The sequence below is a fragment of the Macaca thibetana genome, chromosome 17 (assembly GCF_024542745.1).
Source record: "Macaca thibetana thibetana isolate TM-01 chromosome 17, ASM2454274v1, whole genome shotgun sequence".
NCBI lineage: Eukaryota > Metazoa > Chordata > Mammalia > Primates > Cercopithecidae > Macaca > Macaca thibetana.
The window spans coordinates 15,286,477-15,305,636 of NC_065594.1; the positions used below are offsets into that span (position 1 = coordinate 15,286,477).

Sequence of the window (19,160 nt, forward strand, 5' to 3'; positions counted from 1 at the left end):
CAGAAAATTTAATTACTATTACATTAAAAAAAGTAAATGGAAGCTTTAGAGTAACTATGTCGAACAGAACTGTAATGCAAGCCACATATGTAATTTTTAATTTTCTAATAACCACATTAAAAAGGTAAAAAACAGGTGAAATTAATTTCAATGATAGTATCTTATTTATCCAAATATATCAAAAACATTATTTCAATATGTAGTTAATATAAAAACTTTCAGTTAAATATTTTAGCTTTCTTTTTTTGATATGGAGTCTTCAAAACTCAGTATGCGTTTTACACTGAAAAGATATTTCAATTCCAACTAACCCCATTGCAAGTGCTCAATATTCACATGTACCTAGTGGCTACTGTTATTAGATGTAGCAATTAATTTCCTGTGATCTCATGAAAACTTATGATAGAAGAATTTCAGTGATATGAAACTATTTTAGCAGCAATCTACACTATAAAGCATCACAGAAGCATCACAGAAAGCATTCATTAAAATTGGTCTAGCTTCCGATTAATAATATAACTATACTTTCTAACCTGAAAAGCCACTAGTCGGCCTTATCAAGCAACAACTTCATGGTAGTCAACAGAATATATTCAGTAATGAATTTAGAAAATACCATATACAATTGACCATATACAGACCCAGCTATTTGCTCTACCCCACAACCCCTATCAAAATTAACAATCTCTTCTCCTGGAATTCTATCCTGTTGTGTCGTAAGACTGCCACACCTTTCCAAAGAAACCACAGGCATTTTGTACTTTATCTTCCTCAGGATACAAGGAGGCCCAGAGTAAAACAGCAGAAAGACAGCAGAGGTTAAATAGGCTTCTGTGAGTTGATTGGGAACTTCACCAGCATCATTAAGTTTGTCCAAGTGACTTGAACAGGGTCTTGAACAACACTGTGACTTGGCACCCACTTTTGTGCTACATACAATAGGACACCACTATCCCCATGCATCATTTAGAGTACTTAACATATGCTGGACAGTATGCTAGGTGTTTATCTGAATTCTTACAAACAATTCTTGAAGCAATATTACTATTAGTACTTCTTTCCAGAGAAGAAAATTGAAGTTTGAAAGCATTAATTGCCTTAGATCACCTGTTTTCTGAAAGACCCTGGAATTAAGAATTACTTTTACATTTTTTAAAGGTTATGAAAACAAAGAAGAATGTGCAACAGAGCTCATATATGGCCCCAAAAGCCTAAAATATTTACTATCTGGCACTTCACAAAAAAAGTTTACTGACCCTGCACTAGTTGACAGAATTAAATAGTCTGATTCCTAAACAAATCCTCTAAATCAGGGTTTCTCAATCTTGGCATGGTTGACATTTTGGGTTGGATAATTCTTTGTTAGCAGCATCCCGATCTCTGTCCACTGGATGCCCATAGCAGCACCCCTCCCCCATCCCAGTTGTGACAACCCAAAATGTCTCCAGACATTGCCAAACGTACCTTGGGCAGCAAAATCGTCACCCGCTGAGAATCATCACTCTAAATGGTCTTCAAACTGGGGACAAATAAAGTCTTCCATGGGGCATACACCAACAACATGTGTAATTTTAAGAAAAAGGCTTCCAGATCCTTTACTCCCATGAGTACTCCTCACTAAACTGAACTGCCTGAGAATATGCCCACTGTTCAGTTATCATGCTAGTTTTAATCCTTTCACAATCTTCCACTTTACGAAACAAAGGCATACTTCTCACCCACTCCTATTCTTACTATGGTACACTGCCCCAAGATGGAAAAGCCTTCCTACCAACAAACAGTAAGTCAAAGGGTTCAAAGACCCTCCTTTAATTTAGGCACAACTCCCACTATCAATTCCATTAAGAAACAGATTTCCAGTAAACTTCTACTTTTAATAATTATTCTTCATTAAAATCCATCAGGTGTTTATGCTATTCTGATCAACTATTTATAATAACTCAACCCAAAAGAAAAATTACAACTTACAGAATTAGTTATAGGAAATTTTTAAACTTAGTTTCAATTTATATAAACATTGTAATTAAAGACATGTATCACAGAGATTGATAAAAAGCTTTCAAGCATAAAAATACATTATCTTAAGATAATATTCTGTGGGGTAGGGGTGATAAAAAAGTAAAATTTTTTCAAAAAGGAAGTGTGTAAAATATAATGTATTTTAAAAATTGATGGTGATGGATATAAAACTACAAAGATACGATACTCCACTGAATACAGTTAAAAGATTGATGTACCAACATATTAAAATGTTAATATCAATCCCATGTGGGAAATTGCATCCTTTTCAACTAACACATGATGTAAAATGCTCTAAGTTAACCAAAAGTGTGCAAGAGGGACAGTTTTACAAGAATTATTTCGGGGTTCACAAGCAAATTAAAAGTACTGCTTTAAAAATCACTCACTACTATTATATATGGCAAAGACATAATGGACATGGTCTGTCTCTGGCCTTTAGAAGCACCAAAATTTGCTATCTTTTGTTAGGCTCTCTAAATGTGTCTGGCACTTTTCTAAGGTTATCCAATTCTCACTCTTGGAGGTTGATATCTGATTTTTTAAATGTTTTACAAATATAGAGCAGCTTGCCCAAGAACAGGGTTAGTAAATGATAGATTCAAATCAGTTCATGGATCAGAAGACTATCTGTCAAGAAAATTAAATGAGCTCTCGCCTGTAATCCCAGCTACTGCACAGGCTGAGGCCGGAGAATAGCTTGGGCCCAGAAGTTCAAGGCTGCAGTGAGTTATGACCGCACCACTGCACTCCAGCCAGCCTGGGTGACAGAGCAAGACCTTGTCTCTTTAAAAAAAGAAAAGAAAAGAAAAATGAAAATGAAAATCAGATGAAATGTGTTTGATTCCAAATCTAAAAGTCCTACTATGTTTACAAGTCAGCAGAGTGAGGGAAGGGTGAAGAAAACCCAGAGTGTCCCATGGTAGAAAGTCATGTGGTTTAAATCTTCAGTAGGTAGCATTTGAAAGCAGAAGGGAGGCATAACGAAGGCATTTAGCTAGAAGCAATATTCACCTTGGGTATACCTTTATTTCTAAGCTTATTTAACATACAGTATGATGAAAGATTTCCTAAACAATGTGTCAATGGAGAGAACAAGATGGCTACTGAGAAAGAGGAGTGTGTCTGTGTGTAGGGTGGAGTGGGAGGGCTAATCCCACAGGGTTGCTTAATAACCTTCCTTGCTGCATCTCCATCTTAAAGAGAAAAAAAGGTTACACAGAGAGAAGAGCCTGGATATCCAGAGGTTATATAAGTCTAAAGGTCAATTTCAGTCTAATCTCTGGGGAATCTCAACACAGAAAGAAAAAGGTTTAAATTAAAATATCACATTTTTATTTTGGGACCGGGATTTACTATATCCTCAGCAGTCTCAGAAAATACATTTTACAGAAATAAGGATTGTAGGATGGTGACTTTCAAAAAAGCCTATTCCATTCCTAAGCACAATTACGTGTCAATCAAGTGTCCTGAAAAGATAAAAACCATTATCACACGATTTCACATTCTTCAATTTTCAAAGAAGAGAAAGTCTTTGAAACGACAATCTCATGTATTAAACAGTACCTACACCAGTGTAATAGTCTTCAATAACAAACCAAAATCTGTTCCTAATACCAGTAATTCACCTAAATTCTAATTTGTTAACGTTCTAATAAAACACATTTATTTCAACATAACTATATGTATGTGTGTATATGTCTTAAAAAATACCCAAGAGCAAAGGTAAAATTCTTAATTAAAATACCTATTTAGTTCGAGTCCATAAACACTGAAAGTAGTAACACTCTCACTTCACTCTCAACAGTCAACATTACAAACAGTCTCTAATAATACCGCATTTATCTCCCCGGAGCTAGCAGAAGTTGATCGAATGCCTACTTGGTCCTTTACCAAAAAAGCGGAGGGGGCCTTGTCTAATACCTGAATGCACCTCCCTCCGTAGCATCCCGCTCATTCTAGCTTGTTAGGGAAAACTACAGACAACGACGGTTCAGAGAGTGCCACAGGTGAAGCCCACCCGAAACCACATTACAGAAAGGCTTCCTCTTTCAAACAGGTCCAATAAAGCCACGAAATGAAGGCTACGATGATAAAGAACTGAGAATCAGAAAATATTTCCATATGGGTGCGGTCTTCTATTACTTTTTCCCCCACTTTCGGAAATGTCAAAGAAAAATTGCTACATTCTTAAAGATGAGGCCATCATTTCAAAGGCAGTAACAACCTGGAACGCAAATTCGTTAAATTAGAATACAGTAAGGCCAACCTCGGGGATCCTCGGTGGACTACTAGTGCACTTCTTTACAACTAGAAAGTGGAAAACTGGGTCAGCCCCACAGTCACGCAATAATGCCGCGTCACGAAACTGCGCATTCCAAGAGAAACTTTTCTCATGCCCAGAATTAAGCCGGAGGGATCCTCCGCGCAGCTCAATCTCTAGGAAGCATGAAGGAACGTATTGTAGAGAGTAAAATCACGCGCAAGCCATCCCAATACAACTGCAGTTGTTCGTGGGCCTTCTTGCAGAGAAAGGCTGCCGAACCTTGACGGGGCCGTGGGCGCTGCGGGAGAGCAAAAGACCACAGAGATCTGCGAAGCCAAAGTAAACAACGAGGTTGGGGCCCCGAGAATGATCAATAGCAATGCTCCGAAAGGACCCCGCGACGGGAAGCGAGCGGGAAGGATTTCCTCCACTCTAACAGTCCACGGGTTAGAGGCCGAAGGCTCCCTAAATACCACGTTCCGGGGAAGGGACTAGAACAACTTCTCAAACTATTCTCTCTCGAAATCGCTCCCTTCCTCGAAAGTTCCATCTCTGAGACTCGGAGGAGGCCCCGAACCCCTCCGCCCCTGTCCCGTGACCGTCGCCCGCTCAGCCTCCCAGCGGAGTCCGCCGGGCCTGGGGCGCCCACCCCGCCCACCCAGGGGACCGCGCAGGGGTGAACTCCCCCGCGCCCCACCTGCGCCTTCCAGACCTCGGGCGTCCTGGCGTCGCCTCGAGATCTCCCCGCGCGGCCGCCGCGGCACTGGCCAGCTCCCGCTCCCTCACACAGGTCGCCGCTGCGCTCGCCGGGGACCGGTCCCCAGGTTCCCAAGGCCTCGCGCGCGCGCTCGCCGTGGCAACTAAGACGTTCCCAGACGCGCGCTCTCGAACGCTCCGCGTCACGAGACCGCGCCGCCCCGCCCGTCGGCCTCGCTCCCGCCACCGGGCCCGCAGCACGCCGCCGCCGCCGCAGCCCAGGTCACGTGAGTGCCCACGGGCGCGTCTTGTCAGCGGATTCGTCGCCGGCCTGCTCAGCCTAGGTTCTGCCCACTCTGACCTTCTAAATGGTACGTGGGAGGACGTCCGTCCCCTTCGAACCCAAGAGTCACCGTAACACTCTAGAAGGGGAGAAAAGGAGCGAGGGCGGCAGGCGACAGAGAACCTCGCGAGTCAGCGGTTTCGCGCAGACCCCCCCAGGCACAGTCCCCTGCGGCCACGTCGGCTGCTCCGCGCCTGCGCAATCTCTTTCTCCCCCGCGAAACCGAGGCCTCCGGAGGTACTAGAAGAGAGTGTGGGCAGTGAGCGCTTGTAGCCGCTAGAGGGAGCGCTGAGCACAGTGCGCGAGAGACAACAAAGGCTGACTGTCCCCTCAATGCCTCTGCAGCCTCAGCTTTGTGACTTATGTATCCAGAGCACAGTTAGTTTCCAAAAGCCCGCCTGCACCACGTGTTTTTAGTCTGGGTGTGTGTGTAAAGTCTATATCACTATCATAAAACTGTTAGTTCCTGACTCCAGGATACAAAGAGTAAAATCAAAATGAACATACTTTACCTTTCTTGACAAGTGTTTTTAAGTTAGTAAAATATTGTAGATGACAGACTTGTACTCTTCAAAAGGCCTGCCTTAGGAAAAAAACAGAAAAAAGAAAAAGCAGTATGTACTTGCCCTGAGCATTTAGGACCAGTTTTTTTGTTGTTGTGTTTTTGTTTTGTTTTGAGACAGTCTTACTCTGTTGCCCAGGCTGGAGTGCAGTGGCATGATCTCGGCTCACTGCAACCTCCGCTTCCCAAGTTCAAGTGATTCTCATGCCTCAGCCTCCAGAGAAACTGGAATTACAGCTGTGCACCACCACTCCTGTCTAATTTTTGTATTTTTAGTAGAGACGGGGTTTCGCCATTTTGGCCAGGCTGGTCTCGAACGCTTGACGTCAAGTTAGCCAGGCTGGTCTCGAACTCCTGACCTCAAGTGATCCGCCTGCCTCGGTTTCCCAAAGTGCTGGGATTACAGGCGTGAGCCACCGCGCCTGGCCTTAGGACCAGTTAAGTGACTCTCCTAAGGATTGCAGTGACTTACTCCAGATGAATTAATCAGATTAATTTAATCAAAATTAATTAGTGATGGGGACTATTGGACTGGAAGAGGGTTTTAAATGTAAAACTGGGAGCCATTTGGTACTTCCCTCAAATCTCGAAAAGGTAGCAGTCAGTCGTCCTAAAAAGCAAAACCTATTAGAGAGGAATATATTAATACAGTGGTTTCAAAATGATTTGCTCTTATACCCCCAAAGGAATCCCCAAAGACTGTGACTGTTTTCTTACTTCCACATTTTTGGATTGACCATCACAATTTCTCATCTGACTTAAATAGTTACAAAAGAAGCAACTTCTGTTTTATCGTAAATTATCATTTTAAAATAAAAGTTGTGTAACTTTTAAATGTAGCCAGTGGAATCTAAATACCAATTTAACATCTAACATCATCAATTTTTAAAACTACGTGAACAAGCTTTTAACAGAAGGAAATTGTACGTCATTTCTTTTCTTCTTGAACTCGTATTTCCATTCCATATTGTGAAATTGTATCCCAGTATTTCTTTAGTCTTGCAAATATTGGCCAGGCTTGGTGGCCTGTAGTCCCAGCTACTCCAGCTACTCCAGAGGCCGAGGCAGGAGGATTGCTTGAGCCTAGGAGTTTGAGACCAGCCTGGGCAACGTGACGAAGCCCGTTTCTACAAAAAAACACAAAAATTAGCTGAGCATGGTGGTACACATCTGTAGTCCCAGTTACTCCAGAGACTGAGTTGGGAAGATCACCTGAACTGGGGAGGCAGAGGCTGCAGTGACTAAGATTGTGCCGCTGCACCCCAGCCTGGGCAACAGAGCCAGACCCCATCCTCCTTGCCCCTACCAAAACAAGAAAGAAAATCTTTTATTGGTCGTCTACTCTACTTCTTTACATTTAAAAAGTACATACATTTAAATACAATTTTAAAATTTTCCAACAGCCGTAAAGATGAATGTGTTTAAAACATGTAGAATTTCTATACACAAACTTGTTATATATAGAAAACCCTAAAGAATTTACTACAACACTGTTAGAACTAATAAATGAGTTCATCAAGGATTCACGACAACAGGTCATTTTCATATGAAGAAGCAATCAGCATAGTCAAGAAAGGTGGGAAAAAGTATTATGGGATGTGCCAGCACCTGAATAATAGAATGATGTTACTTTTCTGGATTTTGTGGTATCTGTAGTATTCATCAGCTTTTTTAAATTAGTAATTTTTTAATTCAATTTTATTGTTTTCCTTCAGAAGGTGATTCAAACTGTGAAAGCTGCAAGCATCACAAAACTTGGATCTGCTTAGGCCAAAGGGGGGCTTGAGATTAGCAGAAAATAATTGCTTATATTTGGAAACATGTAAAAAGCCATTTTTAACATTTAATATATCTTATTGAAATAAAACAAGGCTTGGATTGTCAAATCAGATTGACAAAATTCAGAGCTTTTACCCAGTCACAAGAAAATAATGGCAACATCCAAAACCACTAACCCAGCTCCCCAGGGCTTACCCGAATTCCTGAGAACACATTCTGGCTTAGATCTAGCAGGTGAGGTCTCTGAGTGAACTATGCCAGTGAACACTTACACAGATGGAGCTCTTTCAGTCAGGAGCTATCTCCATTTTATACTGAAATAATTATATGTTGGAGACTGACATTTTCCACTGGGCCATTCCATGTATTAGTATATCCGTCAGTTCCAGGTTTATTTACCATAGGCCATCTAGACAGACCAGGTGTACCCTGCTTTAAAAAGCATTTCATAGACAAGGACTCCCCATTCTCTTTCCACCAGAATATACCTTGCATGTTTACAAGGAGATTTGACTTGGTCATTTCCACTTGGCCATCTCAGGATAGGAATAATTCGCTAAAGACCAGCTGCTATCACTTAACTTCTGGCCTATCGCCCTTGTCTTTTTTTCTCACCAGATCCTTCTAAAAAAATAATTCTCTAACAATAGTGAATAATTGTGGCTGAGGTCTTTAAATGAAAATTACCATCATACCATTATAGAAGAGAACAATATTTTGAAATCTTGGCACTGTTGGGGCTTTTACCCCTGGGTAATGCACCAGAGGAAGACTTAGGGAGCCGAGGGCTGTGTATTTGTTGCGTAAAGTGGGAGAAGTTTTAATGTGAAAAGAGGAGTAGGAAAAAAGATAGTAGGAAATAGCACATAAGAAATTAAGATCTGGATGTTGATTATCTTATATCCCTGTAAATTTTCTGCATACCTCCAGGGGTATGCATACCCTGGTCAAATATTTTTACATCACATACTTGCCGTGGAGAGTCTGGAACCACTAGTTCTAGAATCCAAGAGCCCGAGTTTGAAGCCACCCTCATCTCACAGTTGTTGCCACTTAAACACTCTGAGCCTGTTTTCTCACCTGTAACATGGGGATGTGATAATAGAATCTGCCTCATAGGGTGGTTACCTAAACTAACTGAAGTAATTCATTTAAAGTTGGCACTCAAGCCAGGTGCAGCAACTCACACCTGTAATCCCAGTACTTTAGGAGGGTGAGGCAGAAGGATCACTTGAGATCAGGAGTTCAAGACCACCCTGGGCAACAAAGCAAGACCTCATCTCTAATTTTGAAAAAATAAAAAAAAAGTTTGCACTCAATAAATATTGGTAGTAATATATGAATTTCTTCTCTTCTTGCTGATATTTTTTAATGATTAGCAAAGAGCAATTTGGTTCTAAGCAAATCTGAATGTTTTTTAAAGTCTAATTATCTTCCTTAAGATTGATGAAGTTGTTTTCTCTTAGCATAGAATTTATCTCACTGTACAAAAAATGGTAATATGAATACTATTATAACCCTGTCACAGTGCCATTAATAAAACAGTAGTATATACATACCATTATTTTGGTAACATAAATGTTCTCAGAAGAAAAATCTACTTGTTAATGGACTTTAGGAATGATATATGCCTATTTGGGTTTTAGGCATGCAGTATCCATTATACTTACAAATCCTGGGTGATTATGCCAAAGACTTTTTTGTAGAAGCCTGTAGTTTAGTTAGATGAATGTGCTAAAAGTTTCATCATAAATTATGCTAGATTCAATTTCATTCAGGTTCTTATTTCTTTTATTCACGTGCTGAAAATATATTATTTTTTCTTTTCATCTATTATATCATATTGTCAGTGGGTATTAGAAAACCCAGAGAGTGTATCACGTAATGATGAATATCATTAAAATGAGAAATGTCCAAATTACTTTAGCCATGAATTGAGTTAGATGTCAGGGTATCCATCTCATGAAGTGAACTTAGGTTATCACTAATGATATAACCTAATTGCTTCAAGCTCATGTTGAAATCAGTGGGATGACTCGGTGTAAACTAAAACTCCTTGTGAGTACATTATGTTGAGGACTAATGTTTTAATAATGTTCTAAAAGTTCTACATGAGACAAGGTTTCCGACCTGTGATCTCATTACATTTTTCTTTCTTAAACTCTACATTATATGAAAAGCATGCATTTGACAAAAGATCAATAATTGTGATGTTCTTAGTAAAGTATAACTTTCCTCTTACAGACCAAATATAGTGGATGACGGGCAATCTATTGATTAAAAATGGAAAACAATTTCTTTAACATTTCTTAGTAACCTAATTTGACTTTGTACTAGCTAAATTGTATTTTTTATATTATGTTATAAATAGGCTAATGGGTTGGCTATCTTATTTTCTATTATATATATATAACAGAGCGGTGGAGTGGGATTTAAAACCAGACACCAAAATTCTTCTAAGAACTGCATTCCTTTAGGAAAATACATTGGTAAGCCACCTAGATTCAAGATGGGTCCCCAAAGACACAGGCAAAATCAGACAAATAAATGAGAGAATACTTACACAGCATTTTGTAATACTGTCACTACATTACAAATGAGCCAAGATTTGCACAAATGGAGTAGGGAATGAGAAGCAGTGAAAACTGAGAAGAGGCCAGGTGTGGTAGCCTCACGCCTGTAATCCCAACACTTTGGGAGGCTGAGGTAGGAGGATCAATTGAGCCCAGAAGTTCAAAACCAGCCTGGGCAACACGGGGAGATCCCGTTTCTAAAACAAACAAACAAAAAAGAAATTGAAAATTAGCCAGGCATGGTGGCACACACCTGTAGCTCTAGCTACTTGGGAGGCTGAAGTGGGAGAATCTCTCAAGCCTGGGAGGTGGAGGCTACAGTGAGCCATGTTCACATCTCTGCACTCCAGCCTAAGTGACAGAACCAGAACCTGTCTCAAAAATAGAAAATAAAAAATTGAGAAGAGAGGAAAAGCCAAGTAACATGATAGATTGACAAAAGACTCAGAACGAAGTTTCCAAATTTTATATTTGAGGTTGCTTTTGCTGTTGTGCTGTATGAAGCCCACATTTTCTGAATAGAGCAGTTTGCCAAAAAAAAAAAAAATTGTGTTTTGTCTTGTTTTGTTTTGCTTTGTCTAGAAATGTAGGAAAAAGGCTCACCATTCACCTTGTTTACATGGTACAGAGCAAGACAAACATGTAAAGAATGAGACGAAGAATGGTGCTGAGAGAACCCATGAACTGAACTCCTTAGGGAAAGGAAAGGCTCAGAACCAAAGATGTCCTCGAGACTGGAAGCCCCTGGGGAGACCGTTGGACATTTTGAAGAAGGCATTAGATTTTCTATGAGAGGTGGGAATGGAAGCTCAAAGCAAATGTCAATGCCTTCCAGCCAAATACAACCAAGAATACACCGGAGGTTTTAGTAAACTGGGTTTATTACTCATTGAAGTGAAGAAGAACACACCAAGGGGAGTCAGGAGACATCTCGATAAAAGGGTGTTAGAAAGGCCCTATTATAGCACGGGGCTTGTGTTAGGTGATTTTGAATTGGTATAAAGAACTGGGCTTTGCTCTGGGTTGGGCGCTGTCAGGAATCAGGAGTAATTCTATGACTGGGGATTTTAAACCTTATCTAGGAGGGAAGACGAGAGCCACACCAAACCTGTCATTAGGAAAGAAGCAGCAGTCTCTGGTATTAGCCAAGATAGGCAGATGTTTGGTCATTTTTGTGGTTTCAACAACATTCATATACTCTGTTCAGACACGATTTCAGAGTGCTTGTGTTTTTGTCTTGATCCTTCAATAGTCACAGGGTGGTCTTGTCTGACGTGCAGGTTCTGTGAATTGTTTATGTTCAGTTGGGTAACTCCAAGGCCTAGATAGAGGCAACAGGCCAGCTCCTGGCAACACATGGAAAGCTAGGCCTGTTCCAAATGTCAAAGGATGCTTTCTTTCTTTCTCACAGACTTTATGAAGTAGAGTGACCTTAGATGACACTGGGTTAGATCTATTTTATCAGATTGACGGCTGGTTGATTAAATTCTATTCCCCGCTTTAAACCATGTCATTAAAAAGAAAACCTATGTCATGTTTTAATCAGTCAATTAGTTGATTAACAATATCTATTTGATGTCCTTTGTAGGTAGAGGACTGTAACAAAAGAAGCATAAAGGAAGTTTTCTTCTACATCATAAGATGTTCCACCATGACCATCCCTTCCTTAAAAAAGTAATCTTTCTCTGTCCAGGAAAAGGTGAATAACTTAGCAGACCTTGACTGCTCAGACCCTGCACTGTCCCAAGAAAGGCCTGGTCTTCAGGACTGTCCTCTGCACTTGAGGAATATTCTGTTCTGACAAGAATGGTTTTTTTTATGCCTTTTGCCTGTGGGAGCTAGAATCTCAGTTGCTGAGGTCAACCCTACAGGCACTGCATGCCTATAAGGTGGACCCCCAATAAAAATTCTGGACACCAAGGCTCAGGTGAGCATCCCTGATTAATAACACTTTGCACATGTTGTCCTGCATCATTGCTAAAAGAATTAAGCATGCCTGTGCAACTCCACTGGGAGAGGATACATTGGAGTTTGTGCCTGTTTTCTCCTGGACTTCTCCCCCATGCACCTTTTCCCATTGCTAATTTTAATGTATATTCTTTTGCTGTAATAAACCAGAACTGTGGGTATAATTGCTTTCCTAAGTCCTGTGAGTCCTCCTAGTGAACTGTCAATTCTGAGCATGGTCTTGGAGACCCATGATTAATTCTCCAACTGTATGTCTTCTTTATAGCCAGTTCTACTCTATGTGGATTTACTTCTTTAATCTTTTTTCACAAGAAAACAAATTTCAGTTTTGGCATACTTTTAACAATAGCTGAAGAGGAAACTAGACCTAGAAACAGAAAATGTAAGTAAAGAAGACAAAGTGAAAGTAGAAATGTTTACAACAAAAATCTTGATAGAGATAAAGTAAGTCTGCTTTTTAGGATTGTATTCATTCATTCAGTCGTTCAAACAATATTTAGTAAGCACCTGCTTTGCATCAGGCAATTGCTTGATGATGGAGTCACAGTGATCTTTAGAACAGATGTGGGTATGTGGGTTCACAACACATACTTTGTGTTTTTGTTGTTGGTTTTGGTTTTTGAGTCAGCACCTTGCTTTGTTGCCAGGCTGGAGTGCAGTGGGACTATCATAGGTCACTACGGCCTTAAACTCCTGGGCTTAAGTGATCCTCGTGCCTCAGCCTCCTGAGTAACTGGGATTACAGGCATGTACCACCATGCCTAGCTCTACAACATGTATTTTGTATTAAGTTATCATGGCAGAACTAACTCCGTACAATTCTGAGTGCCAGAAAGGAAATGTGGGAAACACCCAAGAGGTCATGTCTGTTTTCAATATCAACTTAACGTTATCTTGCTCTGAAATCTCAGTGAGGCCTGGAAAGGAGAGCTATTTTCAGCCAAAAAAAAAATAAAGGTTTGGAATATCAGAACAGCACAGAAAATGACATGCCAACCTATCTCCTACTATGTATGTTACTTGCAACAAAGCAGATTTTTAAATATCTCATAAAACTGTGAAAGTGTAAAATCATGAGAAGTTTCTAGTAAGTGTAAACTAAAAATAAAATTCTAAGGCTCCCCCCAACCATCCGAATGGACTTCCTCCTCAGCCGGGGCTCTTTTAAAATTTAACCTGAGAGACTGTTTCAGGCCATGATGGGAAGTGGGGGTCGAACATGACTCATTTTATTAGGTGGGTGCAAAGGTAATTACAGTTTTTCTCATTAAAGTAATGGCAAAAAAACACACAAAAAAAACCCAAAAAAAACCTGCAATTACCTTTGCACTAACCTGATAGCTCCTTGGCATTAACATCAACACAGACTTTAAGTCTGATAATGTGAGGGTTCAGTCAGGCTGGTGGGAAAAATTTTAGTTATAGAAAATATACACAAATCCTTTGGGAAGGCCTGAGGGCTTTTACATATAGCACTTGGCTGAAGGCAGCCATGTCCCCTTAGTTAAATAAATTAGACTAGAAACAAAGAAATGTGGAGAGTTTACCTAACTAGCTTGTTTACTCATGTGGTCCTAAGACTAACTTTTGATCTACTGTGGATGCTTAATTGCCTTGTACTAGGGAAGTCTGCAATATCAATTACCCCTTAGTGGTGTTGACTCAAGCCTTTGTCAATTAATCTTTACTGAATAAATACGAGTCTAGCTGGCTGGTTGAGGCCATGCTTTACAGCACTCTGCTTGGAGTCTATAAGCGGCCTGGACGCTCAGCCGGACTGGCAAAGCAGAATATCTGTATGTCAGTGTACTTTATTCATCTGTCATTGGGTCAGGGTCTGTGGGACAGACCCCTGCATGATAAGAAACATTTTACAACCTATTCTGTCTGAAGTCTACTACCTGAAGGCTTCCTTTTCAAATAAGAACTTGGATTTCCACAATCCTTTGTCTTAATCCAGACAGCCCTTTCTGTTGATCCTACGTCTTTAGACAAACTCAACCGTCAACCAGAAAATGTTTAAATTTACCAATAGCCTGGAGGCCCTCGCACTTCAAGTTGTCCCCGCCTTTCTGGACTGAACCAATGTATTTCTTAAATGTATTTAATTGATGTCTCATGCCTCCCTAAAATGTATAAAACCAAGCTGCACCTTGACCACCTTGGGCACGTGTTCTCAGCACCTCCTGAGGGCTGTGTCACGGGCCATGGTCACTCACATTTGGCCCAGAATACATCTCTTCAAATATCTTACAGAGTTTGACTCTTTTTTGTCAACATAAGTAAGGCAGGATACATGGAAGTTAGTGTGCATTATTTACTAAATTGAAATTTGCAAAATATTTCATATGTTATTCTGTGTATTAAATGTGCTTTGTTTTATTTCAAGCAATGTAAAGATAAGCGCTTTTAAAGACAGTTTTAATCATTATCCCTCAAACCTATTTTCCCCACCAATTTGTGAATGTCTTAATGTAGATATTCTTCCTCCACTTGAGAAAGGCAACTTTCCCTTTCCTCATGAAGGCTGCACTTCTAGGTTCTCAGGGTTGTAGTTGCCGTTGGGATCCAGGTAACCATCAGCTAAGAACCCTCCTTGGAGTGGGGCAGAGCATGGATGCTTCCGCTCTTACAACCATGGATACCTAATCAGTTATTTTCAAGGGTGGGTGGTTGACTTTATCTGGGACCTGCTTCCTGAGGAGGCACAAGTCATCTTTGCTGGTACAGAGGCGAGGTGATGGAAACAGTTATTTTCTTAGAAGAATGTGAAGGTATGGTCACCTTGGAAAAAGCCCCTGAGGCCCCTGGTAAGGATCCTGCTGAAATATTGGATTCAGGGGAGAAGAGGAATGTCCTACCGCTGTGCAACCTGCAGCAAGTCACACCCACAGAACTTCTGTTTAAACACTGCTTGTCTTTTTATAAAAGGAACCTATAAGTGGAATGTGAAAGAACCCCTTGGCAAAACAGCAATTATTAAAATAATAACTGGTTACGTTCAGGTATTCTCGGTTTTTAAATTCTGTGTAATTGTGGATTACAAGAATAAAGAGACTATCTTTAGTGCTGGTTCACTGTATCATCAGTCAGACACTAGCCCTTTATGAATAGATTACTTATGGGGGCAGCCAAGAAGAAAAATGTGTGATGAATTGCCGGCAAAATCCACCGAGCATCAGGAATTCATTGTGGAACATCCTTGATTGTCTTGGGAGGATTCCCATTCCAGGACAGCTAACACTTTTCTGGCAATATGCAGGTTTTGGAGGGAAAGATCAAGGCCCAGAAATTCCAGCTCCAGGACTCTCAGTTCTTGGAGCTGGTCCATCCGAGCCTGATTGCCCAAATGAAGTGATATTATAGCTGATTACCAGGAACACAGTGCGCAACAGATTTAAATGCATCAGTTCATAAAGGGTTCATAAGCAAAGTCACTATTCATAGAAAAAAAAAGAAAAACCTGCTATTTTATGAGATTTGGCAAAAATACACCAACAGTTATATTTTACAGTTAAAATTTTCAAACGATTCTTCCCAGAAACACTTTTTTTGGTTGTTATTCAATCATATTCATTTTATGAATGGTCTTTATTTCGTAGTCTTTTTTGCATGTTTGGATTTCTAATTGCTGCTGTTTCTTTAAAAAATAAAGCTCTTTTTTGTAAAGCAATACTAACTTGAAAAATCATCATCTCCCTGACACAGCTGCAAAGACCTGTTGCTGTCATGACTAATATATGAAGACGAGAAATGAAAGTTGAATTTACCAATTTTTTTCTCATAGTCCCAGTTTGGCTCGAACAATTGGTACTGTATTACTATTACCGACAAAAAGCAGCTGTTGGCCATTTTAAAAACTCTCATTCAGGACACAAGTAGGTCTTAAGAATCCTTGTTTCTTTTAAAAGAGTGAGTTCTGCAATCCAAAATATTTCCTTAGTTTAATTTACGTATAGAGAAGCCCCTGTAGTGTCAGATCACAGCATAGCTGAGCATCACTGAACTCTATTTAGTCACGAGGTTTGATTATAACAGCAGGGTGCTTCTTATGCAGTCCTGGAGACGTGGAAATTAAAATGCTAAGAAAATCCTATTTTAAGAAGCCCACACAAACTCATTTATATTAAGCCTACTTGCCAAGTCTGTAAGTTACTCCATCAGAATAAGTTAAAGCATTTTTGGAATTTGATTAACTGTTCTAGATAAAAATAGTTCCCATTAACTTTTCTGCAAAATTAAATTGGGAATAAGACTAATAAGTATTATTTTGGGGGGCTAAGTGGAAGGTCTTCTGCTGACTGTTTTTTATTCATCAATCTCACCATCTCCCACCCCCAAAGAACGAATAAGGTGGCTATGCTTAGATGAAGAAGTAGAACCTCAGAAAGTTTATGTAATATGTTCCAAACCACAGCAAGTATCAGACAAAGCCAAGGTTCTCAAAGGTTGTTTTCAGAACTGTTATTTTATTGAAATTAACATTCTGTTGAATACTGTATGCTCAGCATGGTGAGTTTCCCTATATTGTCTTTAAACTCTTCCCCCCACAAAATTATATGGAGTGGGGTTTACTGACATTACATAACGCGGTCAAGGTCTTGTGACTAGTAAGTGGTAAAACTGTAATTTAAATTGGAGCCTTTGACTTTAAAACCTTAGTATGTTTTTCTTATACCACAGTGTCTTAGTGGTTATCCAGTTCCCAAGAGGTAATATACTTTGGAAGAATCTGAAACATGTTAGAAAAAAGAGTAATTTGCCAAGGCTAGAGATGACCTCTTCAGGTTAGCTCTAAATATAGACATACACTTAATGCCATGGACCATCACATGCAACTGTTGGAGTCCTAACAGTCTTACCTATTACCTACATGAACTTAGGCAAGTCAGTTACCCTCAAAGCTTATTTCCAACTTGGCTTGTTGAGAAAGCAGTAACAACTTCATAGGATTTTATTTGGGATTAAATAACATAATGTATGCAAAGCTCTGTACTCCACAAGAGACAGCAGATGGCAGTAGTCAAGAGCACAGATCCTGAAGCCAGCTCTTCAAATTCAGAGTCCAAATTCTGGATCTGCCACTGGCCAGCTTGGTGACCTTGGGCAAGTTTGTTTGCTGTATTCATCTGTGCCATCTGTGTCCTCACTGCTAAAACAGGGTAATGATAGTAATTGCTTCATGAGCCAGTATGTATTGGGTATTTAGAATAGTGCCTGGAACACTAAACAGTATGTAAGAGGGAGTTAAAAAAAAAAAAAAAAAACCTATTTGAACATAGTAGATGCTGAATTTTATTTTGCAATCACTCAGGTGGATTAAAAATAAATTTTTAAACTTAAATTTTTGATCTTTGGAGGAAATTCCTGCATTGCCATTAGGGAAACGTCAAACGAAATCAGCAGTTCTAGAATGATGAATGTTAGAGTTACCCCAGTAAGTTCACTGGATTTGGGGGTAGGAGGATGAGGCAGAGAGGAAGGTGTTAAGAGTGTCTTTCAGATTTGGGGATTAGATAACTAGGTGTGACACTAGAAACTATTTCATACTGAGATGGGGAAGAGAAGAATTATGCATATGGGAATAATAAGAAGTGAAAGAACTAGCTTTTGTAGCATCTCCCAAGTACTGGGCATTGTGCTAGGCACTTTGTATACAGAGTAACTCATTTCACTGTCATAACTACCCTTCGGGTTTTACTCTCTCTGTTTTTAGAGATCTGTGAAAATTTTTAAAGGCGTGTGTTTTGCCATATATGCAAGTGAATCAACTTGCCAGATAAGAGTTTGCTGCATAAATATGGTAAGAATTATTCTTCTCCTGCCCCCTTCCCCCACCAAGCTCTGAATTTTCACATCAATATTTATATTGCTATGTTAGTACTCTAACACTACTTTCACCAGAAAGTGACCCTTTTCTATTCTTCATAGTTAGTCCTTTAATACCTCCATAGACAAAGAACCTTTTGAGATGCCATGCAGGCTCTAACGTTCCGTAATAACTTGGAAATCTGTGATGGTTAGACAACTCTGTCCAGGAATGTCTTGGGAGCTGTGATATTTCTCTCATACTCACATTAGACACAGACATACTATCATGGAGCTAAAATTCATGGTGTAACGATATTGCACATTGACCTCATAATGCTGTCTGTATCAATTTCAACATTAATATAATGTAACTGTTTCCAGGTGGAAGCAAACCAACTTGTATACCTGTTTTTATTCCAGTCTTCTGAAAAATGCATGCCATCTGTATTACCTCCAACTTTTGGGAACAAAATACATTAAGCAGAACCTCAGATAGTCAATAGAATCTGTGTCTTTTTCAGGATGTTTCTGAACTCTCTAAAATAAAACAAGTTTTGAATTATAGAATCCATACATTTTTCAAACACAAGCACCACCAGAGGAAATTGCTATTAATTTTCAAAACTCACTGTTATGCAGATATTTGGTGGAATCACATGAATGTTCAACTATCAGCACTTTCAAGTGGTTTCACCTAATAGATCAAGTAGTTTGTAAATCTCAGGCAACATTAACATAATTTTTTTCAATCCCTTTGCATCATTCTTTTTATTTTTATTTTTATTTATTTTTAATTTTTTAATTTTTTTTTTTTTTTTTTTGAGAAGGAGTTTCCCTCTTGTTGCTCAGACTGGAGTGCAATGGCATGATCTTGGCTCACTGCAACCTCTACCTCCTGGGTTCAAGAAATTGTCCCGCCTCAGCCACCTGAGTAGCTGGGATTACAGGTGCCCACCATCACGCCCAGCTAATTTTGTATTTTTAGTAGAGACGGGGTTTTGCCATGTTAGCCAGGCTGGTCTCCAACTCCTGACCTCAGGTGATCAATCTGTATCAGACCCCCACAGTGCTTACACCACGCCTGGCCCCTTTGCATCATTCTAAAACCATCTTTTCATTCTGATGGATAATTGCAACTGAAAA

General features: G+C 39.8%; 2 protein-coding genes across 5 annotated transcripts in view; one reads left to right on the forward strand and one right to left on the reverse strand.

The window, feature by feature from the left end:
- EXOSC8 (exosome component 8) overlaps nucleotides 1–19,160 on the forward strand; it is a 668,826-nt gene that overhangs the window by 53,316 nt on the left and 596,350 nt on the right. The window lies entirely within an intron of this gene.
- SPART (spartin) overlaps nucleotides 1–19,160 on the reverse strand; it is a 58,779-nt gene that overhangs the window by 31,035 nt on the left and 8,584 nt on the right. Inside the window, exon 1 of one of the 4 annotated variants that reach the window (XM_050766073.1) lies at nucleotides 5,343–5,543. The exons of 1 other annotated variant lie outside the window; for it this stretch is intronic. The gene's annotated coding sequence lies outside the window, so the exon portion shown is untranslated. Of the gene's footprint in view, nucleotides 1–4,982; nucleotides 5,252–5,342; nucleotides 5,544–19,160 lie in introns of those variants that run through there. 2 more of the 4 variants (XM_050766074.1, XM_050766072.1) reach the window with 2 other exon arrangements.